We start from the raw sequence: 12,501 nt of genomic DNA on the forward strand, positions 1-12,501 counted from the left end.
CTCATATTTGTATGAAATTGCAAGTGGCAAAATCTTAAAGAACAAAGTTGGAGGACTCAGACTTTCTGGTTTCAAAACTTACTACAAAATTAATGTAATCAAAATGGATGGTACTGGCATAGGGGCAGGCATAAAGAACAACTAAATAGAACTGAGAGTCCAGAAATAAATCCATACATTCATGGCCAATTGACTTTTTTTAAATCTTTAGCAGTACAGTTCGGCATGTGGGATCCTATTTCCCCTATACCAGCAATTGGTGGAACTAGTGCCTGCTGTATTGGAAGTATGGCACCTTAACCACTGAACCTCCAGGGACATCCCAGCAGCCAAATGATTTTCTTAAATTTTTGTTTAAAGCCAATTGATTTTTGATGAACGTCAAGCCCATTCAATGGGGAAGGAACAGGACGCTGAGATTTCCACTTGTGAAAAAGTGAGGTTGGATGCCTATCTTACACTCAATAGAAAATGAACTCCAAATGGATCGATGACCCAAATAGCAGCGCTAAAACCATGAACCCCTTATAAGGAAACATAGAGGTAAATTTTTATGACCTTGGAATTGACAGTGCTTTCTAGAGGGGACACCAAAAGTGCAAGCAACAAAACAAAAAATCAGACAAGTTGTACTTCATCAAAACTAAAACCTTTTGGACATTGAATGAAAAAGTTGAAACAACAGCCTACAGAAGGGGAAAGAATATGTGCAAATTACATATCTGATGAGAGTTCAATATCTAAAATATATAAATAATTCCTAAAACTAAACAACAGAAAGACAATCCAAATAAAGAATCGCAGAGGACTTGACTGAACATTTCTCCAAAGATAGACAAATGGCTAACACACACAGAGTTGTTCAACATCATTAGTATTAGAAAAATGCAAATCAAAACCACAATGGGCTACCATGTCACACCTATATGGATCACTGTAATAAAATAAAGGAAAATAATAATTGTTGGAAAGGAAGTGAAGAATCTGCTGGTTGGAATGCAAAATGGTGCAGCCACTGTGAAAAGTTTGGCACAGTTTGGCTCCTCAAAAAGCTAAATATAGAATTACCATACTACCCAGTGGACTTTTCAGGTGGCGCTAGTGGTAAAGAACCCGCCTGCCAATGCACGAGACGAGAGACAGGGGCTTTGATCCCTGGGTCGGGAAGATCCCCTGGAGGAGGGCATGGCAGCCCACTCCAGTACTCTTGCCTGGAGAACCCCATGGACAGCTACATGCTCTCTGGCCAGCTATAGTTCATGGGGTCACAAAGAGCCGGACATGACTGAAACGAATTAGTACACACACACAGCACATCAGTTCAGTTCAGTTCAGTTGCTCAGTCGTGTCTGACTCTTTGCAACCCCATGAATCGCAGCATGCCAGGCCTCCCTGTCCATCACCAACTCCTGGAGTTTACTCAAACTCATGTCCATTGAGTCGGTGATGCCATCCAGCCATCTCATCCTCTGTCGTCCCCTTCTCCTCCTGCCCCCAATCCCTCCCAGCATCAGGGTCTTTTCCAATGAGTCAACTCTTCACATGAGGTGGCCAAAGTATTGGAGTTTCAGCTTTAGCATCAGTCCTTCCAATGAACACCCAGGACTGATCTCCTTTAGAATGGACTGGTTGGACCTCCTTGCAGTCCAAGGGACTCTCAAGAGTCTTCTCCAACACCACAGTTCGCAATTTTACTCCTAAGTATGTATCTAAAATGGAGAAGGAAGTGGCAACCTACTCCAGTACTCTTGCCTGGAAAATTCCATGGGTGGAGGAGCCTCGTAGGCTACAATCCATGGGGTCACAAAGAGTCAGACACGACTTCACTTTCACTTTTCATACATCTAAAGGATTTGGAAACAGATTATTTATATGCCAGTGTTCACTGAAGCATTATTCACCGTGTTCAAAAAGTGGAAGCAACCCAAAAGTCCATTAATAGATGAATAGGTAGACAAAATATAGATGAATAGATAGAGATGCGTGCATGCTAAGTCACTTTATTCATGTATGACTCTATTCGACCCTATGAACTCTAGCTGTCCAGGCTCCTCTGCCCGTGGGGATTCTCCAGGCAAGAATACTGGAATGGGCTGCCATGCCCTCTTCCAGGGGATCTTCCCTGCCCAGGGATTGAACCCACATCTCTTATGTCTCCTGCATTGACTGGCACCACCTGGGAATCCTCAAATAGATAGACAAAATGTGGCATATCTATCCATACACTGGAATATTATTCAACCATTAAATGGACTAAGCAACATGGATGAATCTTGAAAATATTACACTAGGTGAAATAAGCCAGGTACAAAAAGACAAATATTGTATGATTCCACTTACATGAAATATCTAGAATAGGCAAGTTTATAGAGACAGAGAGTAGACTGGAGGTTACCAGGGGCTGGGTGAAGAGGGAATTGGGAGTTATTGCTTAACAGCCACAGAGCTGTTCCTAGGGGTGATGAAAAAGTTTTGGAAAGAGATACTGATGATGATTGCACAACACTGTGAAAGTACTTGACACTGAATTGTCCACTTCTTAATGATTAAAATGGCAACTTTTATTTACATAGATTTAACCACTGTTTTAAAAGAGGACACCCATAGGATCCAGGAAATAGGACATCCAACAAGGAGAGGGACAAAGAAAGGGCTTCTCTGATAGTTCAGTGGTTAAGATTCCACATTTCCCCTGCAGGGGGCATGGGTTCATCTAAACCATGCTATTTAGGCACGTGGAAGTATTAAGATTCTGCATGCCACATGGCACACTCAAAAAAAAAAATTAAACAAAATTTTTTAAAGGAGAAAGACAGAGGGGATTTCCAGAGTGATGGAAAAAGGGCCAGGCTGACAACTGAGCTGTTGTCCAGATGAAAAGAGAAGGATAAAAATCTCCAGGAAGGATGAGAAAAAACAAAAAAAACCCAACCAAACAAACCCAACCAAACAAACCCAATGAAATTGGCCGAAAAGTTCACTCAGGTTTTCCCCTAAGATATTACAGAAAAACTCGATTGAATTTTTTAGGCTAACCCAATATTACTGTATTAGGAGGCTATTTTCAGCTCTATCAAAGAGTTTAAGAATTATTTGCATGTGTGTTTGTACAGGTGTACAATGTATGCAGAGGTATACATTGAGTATTTAAAACAATCAGATGAGACAATGACCAATTAATTTTAGGAAAAGCAGAGGTGAATGTTTGAATGGGCGAGATGGAAATATTGTAAGGAAACCACTTGAGAATTTCTAAAAAATGACAGATGGAGGGACTCTCAGTATAATCATGCTATTTAGACACATGGAAGTATTAATAAATAGCAAAGGAAGCTCTGTGACAACCTAGAGGGGTGAGATGGGGTGGGAGGTAGGAGGGAGGTTCAAGAGGGAGGGGACATATGTGTACCTATGGCTGATTCATGTTGATGTGTGGCAGAAACCAACACAATATTGTAAAGCAATTATCCTTCAATTAAAAATAAATGCATTGAAAAAAATACCAAAGGAAGCAGCTAAAGTGCATTCCTTGTCCATGAGGAAGGAGATGGGGAACAGACCTTTCTCATTATCTGCCTTATAGTCCAGCTCCATTTTAAAAATTCTGTACATTTATCACGTTCTGAAAATCTTTTTCTTCTAAAAGAAAAGTAAGTGGGGCGGGAGCAGGGGGGCCTCGTCTCTAGCCTGTGTGTGAACTCTGTTGGCGCGAGGGTCTTGCACTCAATCCACACGGATAACAGGTTTCTCAGTTCTGACCCCTGATCCCCCTCTGCCTATGGATGAATCTGCAGGTGTGAGAGAGTGTGTAGGTGGGGTTCTTGGTGGGAGTAGGGATGGGGCGGGACAGATCAAGCAGGGAAAAGTGGGCCGAGGGATGCCAAGGTGGAGGGCGTATTCACAGAGGTGGACTCCCACTGGTTCAGACTCTTGTTTCCCCTTCTCATCCCTGAGAACAAATCTTTGACCATCACATCCAAGCTACAGAAGCCAGCCAGCTGAAAGAGAGGATACAGGGAGATTGGGAGGGAAAAGAAAAAGGAAAAGGAAGGGGGGACAGGGGAATGCCTTACTGCCATGGCCTCTGGGCAGGAGTGGCCTTGGCCATTTTCTGCAGCATCTTTGAGAGGAAAGGGCAAGTTTAAACCCCACCGCTGATAGCATGTCAGTTGGTACAGCTTTTTAGAGTAACTTGGTAGGTATGTCAAAATGAACCCAGAACTCCCGCTTTCATGAGTTTACCAGAAAGAAACACATGCCAAGGTCACACGATATTAACAGAGATATTCTCTGCAGCCTCCTTAAAATTACTGTGATTTTGGTTAACAGTCTGACTGTCCATCAGCAAAGGAACAGAGGATGGAAAATAGTAGTGGGGAAATTAATCCCACATTTAGAAGTGTGATACAGCGAGGCATGCAGGATCTTTAGTTCCCCGACAAACCCGTGCTCCCTGCAGGAGAAGTGTGGAGTCCCTGATACAGATGTTTTTAAAATGCTGTATGTGTTGACACGGGCTTCCCAGGTGGTGCTAGTGGTAAAGAACCCACCTGCCAATGCAGGTAGAGAGTTCCATCCCTGAGTGGGTGAAGATTTCCTGGAGAAGGGCATGGCAACCCACTCCAGTTTTCTTTCCTGGGGAATCCCATGAACAGAGAAGCCTGGCAGGCTGCAGTCCATGGGGTCGCACAGAATTGGACATGACTGAAGTGACTTAGCATGCAGCATGCACATATGTGTTGACACAGAGAGCTGTGTGTGAGGGGAAAAAGTGAGTTGCTGAACAATATGTAGAGTATGGTGCATTCTGAGGGGCGGGGGGATGGATGAGATATGCAGATGAAGGTGTAGGCAAAAGTCTGGAAGAAAAGTCACCTTTGAGTTAATAGCAGTTATCTCTGGAAATGAGATTGAAGATAGGCTGGAGGAGAAGTTTTCACTTTTTATTTCAAGGTCTTTGGTGTGTTGGAATGCTTCCATACTGATTATGCAATACCATCTTGTGGGGTTTTTTTCAAACTGGCTGGAAGAGAGGAGGTTGGCAGAGGAGGAGCAGCTCAGCCCAGGAAAGGGGCAGGACTCTGGGCTCTGCCCTGATTTGCTCGGTGCCCTAGGGCCAGCCGCTGCCCCTCTCTGGGCGGAAGCCAGGCAACTGCTGCTGTGTGTACTGGCAGAGGAGTGAGGCCTGCAGAGCTGTCGAGAGCACATTCACCAGTTTCTAAGGCACTGGAATGACTGGGAAGTTGTTGACATTTTTAAAAATTTATTTTTGCCTGCCCTGGGTCTTTGTTGCTGTGCACTGGTTTCTCTTGCTGTGGAGCACAGGCTCTAGGCATTTGGGCTCAGTAGTTGTGGCAAAGGACTCAGTTGCTCCAAAGCATATGGGATCTTCCCAGACCAGGAATCAAACCAATGTCCCCTGCATTGGCAGGCAGATTCTTAACCACTGTGCCACCAGGAAAGGCCTGTTGACATTTTAATTAAAAAAAGAAAAAGGCAGCAAAGGAGGCAGCATGGCAGTCAGACTCTGAGTTCCCTGCTTTAAGGGGGACATGGGGCAAAACTTTGCTCACCTGTCCAGCAGTCCAGGCTCCACCCCTGCCCTGAGTTAGAACCCTCGGTCTGGGCAGCTACAGATCAAACAGGACAAAGCCTGGGGTGAGCTGAGCCCTGGTTCCTGAGTCTCAGTTCTCCAAAGGGCAAGGTGGGGCACGGGTCTCCATTCAGACACGGTGCTCCTCCCAGGTCGGTGCCCAGGCAGTGCCGGGGCAGGTGAGCTCTGGGCCTAGGATTTGGCTCAACACAAGAGAGTGCCAGGAGTATCAGGTTGTTGGGCTGGCACAGTGGGCAAATGAGCTGCTCCTCCCCAGATGGATCCACGATTGGGCTAATCAAAGAGGTTGGTGGTCCCCATAAGTGAGAACGGTGCAAAACAAGCACCTTCCTTGGTCAATTTCTCAGGCTCTAAGCAAAAGGGATAGTGACTCTGCTAATGGAATCAGGGAAGGCTGCGTAGAAAGAGTCCACATTTCAGCAGGGCTTCAGGTGGAGTTGGTGGGGGCAAGATTTCAGAGAATGAAATGTGACAGCGTTAAAGGGACTTCAGAGCTCCTCCCTGTTGGGCATCATCACACATTCACACAAGGTTCCGGGAGCTGGAGTCACTTGCCCAAGGTCACACAACGTGAGTTGTGCTGTACCTTTTAAAAGACGGTCCCCAGGGCAGGGCCCGGTGGAGGAGCCAGTGGGCACCGCCAGCATCGTGATTCAGGTCCAGTGGTTAATTAGTAACCGGAAAGCCCGGTAGCCAGTGCCCAGCCAGCAGGGCTGAAGGTTGAACTTCAGCTGGTTTGGGAGCCCGAGGGAGTGGGTGACAGGTCGCTCCTGCCCGGGAAGGTTGTTCGAGCAGTCAGGATTGGGTTGTGGGTCAGAGGGACCATGCAGAGAGACTGGAAGGCATTGCTGGGTACGGGGCTAGAGCCCAGGACCTGAGCTGGGACCTAGTTTTTTTCAGGTGAGTGACTCCGCCGTGAGCCGGACACCTCCCTGCTAACGTGTTCGTCTGCCAAAACGGGAAACTAGTTACCTAGCTAATTTCCTTCCTGACTATCGTATTGACTTCCTTTCCTTTCTGACACCCTCCTCCCTAACTCCTTTCCTTCATTTTTCTTCCTATCACTTCCCTCCCTTCCTTCTTCCCTTCTTTCCTTCCTTCCCTCTCAACTAATTCTCTACCTGTGCTGCCTAATTTTCTTCCTTCCTAACGAATCCATTTCATCCTTGCTTTCTTCCAACTAACTTCATTCCTTCCTTTTTTTAATTAAAAAATTTTTTTTTAATGTTTGTTTATTTTAATTTCTTGGCGGTGCCATGCAGTATGTGGGAACTTGGTTCCCCAGCCAGAGCTTGAACCTGCACCCCCTGCTTTGGAAGTGCAAAGTCTTAACCACTGGGCCACCAGGAAAGTCCCCCTTCCTTCCTTTTCTAAGTTCCTAACTTCTCCTTGAAATTCCAGACCATGGGCTTTGGCGTCAGACTGGCTGGGTTCAAATCCCAGTTATATCATTTGCTGCCTAGATGTCTGAGTCACATCACTTCACTTCTATGTGCCTGTTTCCTCCTTTTCAAAACAAGAATGATGATAGTTCTTAACCCATGGCACTGCAGAAACAAAATAAGACCAAAGTGGTATGTAATGTCACTGGCATGTCATTGCAAGGCACTGGCAAGCAGGCTTATAAATGAATAAATGACAGTAGAGTGAAGACAGTGTAGTAAGAGAAGGGGGCAAAAGGAAGGGGGCTAGGGTTCATCGGGTTGGGGGGTGGTCCCGTGAAGCTTATGGGAAAGGCTGGTGAGGACAGATGCAAAGGGTTAGCGGAGCAGACCTGATTGATTGGTTGAGAGAGTGTTCTAAAAAGAGGGAACTGTATGAACACCACCCCCCCCCCCCCATTCTCACTGCATCCAGCAGGTCCAGGGAGACGAGGGCAGGGACATGGAGTGATGGGGCAGAAGAGTGCACGTCTCAGCTGGGGCAAGTTAGAGGAAGAAACAGGCTTGAGGGCTCTCAGAGGAACTTGGAGCACCTCCCGAGAGTTTGCAGGAGTCTCTGTAGGTCTAAAGAGCTGGGAGAAAATGCTGATGCTCATTCAACCTCTGGCCAGGAAATCAGAAGGCAATGCTGCAGGAGAGAAAGATGCTGAGAACTGCTCAGGTGTGGGCGTCACAGTCAAGGTGATGGGACACTGTGGTGGTGGGCAATGAGCTTGTGAAAGTTCCCACCAGGACTTAGTACCTACATAGTAAATAAACAGCAACATCTTCAGAATTTTTACATAATGGTACAAAGATAAAAAGATAACTAAGATAACCTAACCCCACTGTCACCTTGGGTCATGTCCCTCCAGCCTTTTTTTGGTGGTCATGTGCATTGTGTCTTTATTTTCTTAACAAAGTCACCTACCATTGTTCACCTACCATTTGGAAACCTGCTTTTTTGCCTTGACATTGTATCACATATATGTTCCCGTTGCCATTTACATAGGCCAATATGTCATTTTTTAACTGGTTAATTTTCCATATTATAGATGTACTCTAGTTTATCTTATCAATTCATTCCTCGATTTATTAGTCACATATGTACTGGGCTCCAATCCTATCCCAGACTCTGATCTGGATGACAGAGATTCAGAGTGAATAAGAGTAGTCTTTGCCCTTGCAGAGCCAATGTTCAAGTTCAAGACAAAAAATAAACAATCAAAGCATTGTAAGATAAGGTGTCAGAGAGTGATGTGTTATAAAGTAAAATATAAAGCAAAAAAATGTGGATGGGGAACTGGTGGGACTGGGATTGCAGAGTGTTCAACCATTCTGGTTTGCCCAGGATTGTCCTGGTTGAAACACTGAAAGTCTCACATCCTGGGAAACCCCTAACCAGGACAGTCGGTCGTGGAAAGGGCCTCTGGGAGGTGATGTTTGAGCAGAGACCTCTGTGATATGAGTGGGAGGCGATCACGCAGATGTCTGGAGGAAGGGTATTCTAAGCACAGGGAAATGTAAGGGCAAGGGGCAGGAGGTCAGAGGGTGCTCCATGTGTCTGAGGGACAGCAAAGAAGCCAGGCTGGAGCATAGTGAAAGGGAGCTCCTGGAGACCAAGGAGGAGAGGGAGGTGGGAGCCAGGTCACGTGGAATCTCGTAGACTGCGGTAAAGATTGGATTTTAATCCTAAATTTGGTGGCAAGTACGCTGGAGTTTTTGAGCAACAAAGTCACATGATCTGACGTCCAGTTTTAAAGAGTCACTCTGGTTTTTGGTGAAGAAAGATTGTAGAGGGTCAAGTTAGAAATAGGAACACAGTGGGAAAGTGAGTGCGATAATCCATGCAAGTGATGATGGTGGCTCAGGGCCAGGTGGGTGCAGCAGTGGCGTCTGGATATATTTCGTTTCATTTATTTATTTGTTTAGCATACATTTGCTTTGCAGTGTTGTGTTAGTTTCTGCTGTATGATGAAGTGAATCAGCCATATGTGTACATACACCCCCTCCCCCTTGGACCTCCCTCCTGCTTCATCCCACCCATCTGAGTCATCACAGAGCAGCAAGCTGAGCTTCCTGTGCTTTTTTATAGCCCGTGTCCACTAGTTTTCTGTTTTACACATGATAGTGTATATATGTCATCCCAATCTTCCAATTCCTCTCACCCTCCCCTTCCCCCACTGCGTCCACAGGTCCACTTTCTATATCTGTGTCTCTAGTCCTGCTCTGCGAATAGGCTCATCTCTATCATTTTTCTAGATCCCACATATATGTGGGATTTTGAAGGTAAAGTCTAAGGTGATTTTATGGTGTAGTGGTGGATTCAGGGGGAAGGTGCAAAGTTTCTGGGATGAATTTCTAGTTGCTGGTTCGAACCTTTGAGTAGGTGGAAGTACCGTTACGGAGATAGGCGTCAATGGAGGAGCAGGCTGGGGAGAGTGGAAAGAATGAAAGTCAGGACTTCCGTTTTGGACATGTGAAAAGTTAGGTGCCTCTAGACCTCTAACTGGTGAAGTGTCAGAGAATCCAGAGTCAGGAGTGTATCAGAACTAGAGAGATGAGTTTGGGAATTGTGGAGTTTAGTCGACACTTAAATCCGTTAAACTGGTTGCTGTCAACTGGGGAATAAGTATAGAGAAAGGCCGGGCCAGTGTTTCAGGGTAAAAAAGAGGGAATGCAGTAGAAAAGATTGAGAAAAAAGCAGATGGTGAAGCAGGAGGAAAGCCAGCAGATCCTAACACCAAGTGGGAAAAGGGGGTCATATCCTCAGGACGCTGAATGACATGGGAACAATGGCTCTGGCACGTGGAGGTTACTGGTCTATTCTTTTGGGGGCATGTTGGGATAACAGCCTCTTTGGAACAGCTCCAAGAGAGGGAAGGAGGAAGGAGTAGGAACTGAGTCCAGACAACAGTTCCAAGGAGTTTAACTGCAAAGGGAACATGGAAATGGGACAGTCTCTCAGGATGCAAGTCCCAGAGAGGGAGCTATTACAGTCAGAGAGTATTCTGATGTGCCCTACGCTTGGACCTTGAGGTTACTATTATTTTCATTATTGTTTTCCTGTTCTAAGCAGTGCTCCTACATGAAGGCTGCATCAGGGTCTTGTCATTGAAAAGAAATGACCTTGTTCTGGGCATTATGTTTTGTCAACATAATATCCTGCCCATCTGTGTATTGGTTCAACATTTCCATTTTCTTAAAAAATGAAAGGCTCTGATACTGTTCACTTGGGTTTTTCTTGGATGACTCCCCCCACCTACATCAAAGCTCACAGAAGACCCCCCACCCCAAGGCCATTGGGCTCAGGTCCCTTTCTGACGAGCCCCCTTGGCCCCAGCTCCACAGATCCCCACACTGTGGTGAATTACAGAGGTCTGAGTGTGGCATGTGGTAGCCACACAGAAAGTTCCAGAAGAGCAGGGGCCGTGTCAAGCCCTGTCAACTCCTTCATTCCCCAGAACACCCCATATAACCTTCTGGAGAGAGGAAGATACCCTGTGAGTGCCTGATTATTGCACCAGGCCATCATGCACCAGGGTGCCGCTGGGACCCTGCTTCCTGGTGATACCAACCAGGGTTCTTGACCTTCACAATTAATAGAAATTGACCAGAGACCAGGCAAGAAATTCAGACAGGGGCCCCTGTTGCAGCAGGGGGAGCAAGAACAAACGATAGATCCTCTTGCTTGCTCACTCCCTGAGTGGGGGACAAGTTTGTTCCCTGTATGGGTGAGAGTAGAGGTGTGTCTGGGGCTTTCGTGGTAGCTCAGCTGGTAAAGAATACGCCTGCAATGCAGGAGACCCCAACTCGATTCCTGGGTTGGCCAGATTCCCTGAAGAAGGGATGGGCTACCCACTGCAGTATTCTTGGGCTTCCCTGGTGGCTCAGACAGTAAAGAATCCACTTGCAATGCGGGAAACCTGGATCTGAACCCTGGGTTGGGAAGATCCCCTGGAGGAGGGCACGGCAACCCACTCCAGTATTCTTGCCTGGAGAATCCCCATGAACAGAGGAGCCTGGTGGGCTACAGTCCATGGAGTTGCAAAGAATCGGATGTAACAGGGCGACTAAGCACAGCACGGGGGTGTGTCCAAGGGTCGTGCAGAAAGAGTAGCTTTAGGTATCTTGCCCCCACCCTTAAGTGGTATTGAGTGAAGGAGGCATGCACAGTACCCTGCTTTTGCTCCAGGCTCCTCAAAAGTGGCAGTTGGATTTTTTGGTCTCTTTATATCCTTTGGGTTCAGAAATTTGCCCCATCTGCCCATGCACACAGTTATTTTTAGCGCCATACAGTTTCTTTGTATTTTGCTGCTAGAGGAGAGGCGTGTCCAGGTGCAAGGATTGCAGCACTGCAGAAAAGAGCGCCAGGTCCCAGTCCTGCTCTGGAGACAGCAGTCAGAACCTGGAGGGCCATGGGGAAGGACCCCTAAGTCCAAGTGTTCAGCAAAGACCAAGGCCAGGCTGACTGAACCAGACACCCAGGCCCTGAAGCACCTGCAGGTTCTTGGGAGCCAAAGTGCTCCCAGGTCTCTGAACTTCATCTTAGCCCCAGATGGTCTGCAGCGGGCCTGGGTAGGCCCCAGGGAACATGTCTCCTCCCAGACAGGCCCCCTACACACACACACACACACACAGACTCACCCACACATACAGATTCACTGATAAACACCAATATGAACACAGATCCACAAAGACCACTGTCACACATATGTATTCATAGACACACACACATGCACACAACATGTTGACAAGTATAGAGGTACACACTGCCGTGTCCACACACTACTCATTGAAGCACATCGACACACAGACCAGTCACCAATGTACAGACACACCGACAAAATCACACAATCACACTGATACACAAATACCTTGACACGCAGGGACACACTGATGCACCAGATAGACACACATCTCTGCATGAAACGCCTGCACACACACCCGCACCCCACACAGTCATGTGCATTCCAACAAGCCCCAGCATCGCCCCGGCTCTCCTGCAGCTGTCGCTCATGCCCTTCTACCCACACCCCCCAGGGGGAGGCGATGTCCCCGAGGGAACAGAGGACTTCGGTCCCTTCTTAAGCCCTTCTGGCTCCCGCGTGACATCAACAGCTCCCTCGCTGCGGCCTGGAGTTCCAAGCTGGGTGCTGGGGCCAGGCCGGCGCCAGGCACAGACACTTCGGCCCTTGTTGGGAGAACAGAGAGGGCTTCTTGTCCACTGTCCACCCTCCGGCTCCCACCGCAGCTTCTCCCAGCGGCCTCTCCGCAGGCTGTGCAGGTACGTGGGGCCGGGGAGGCAAGGGCCTGGCAGAGGGGCTGTCAGGGCCTGGTCAGGAGGGGTGTGAGCTGCAGGAGCGCGGACTCGGGGCACTGGCTGAAGCGAGGCTGCGCTCCGTATTTGGCTCTGCGGCTCACCTTCTCAGGGCTCCATGCGGCTGGGCCTCCCAGAGCAGCCTG

The sequence above is a fragment of the Budorcas taxicolor genome, chromosome 13, assembly GCF_023091745.1.
Source record: "Budorcas taxicolor isolate Tak-1 chromosome 13, Takin1.1, whole genome shotgun sequence".
In the NCBI taxonomy this organism is placed as follows: domain Eukaryota; kingdom Metazoa; phylum Chordata; class Mammalia; order Artiodactyla; family Bovidae; genus Budorcas; species Budorcas taxicolor.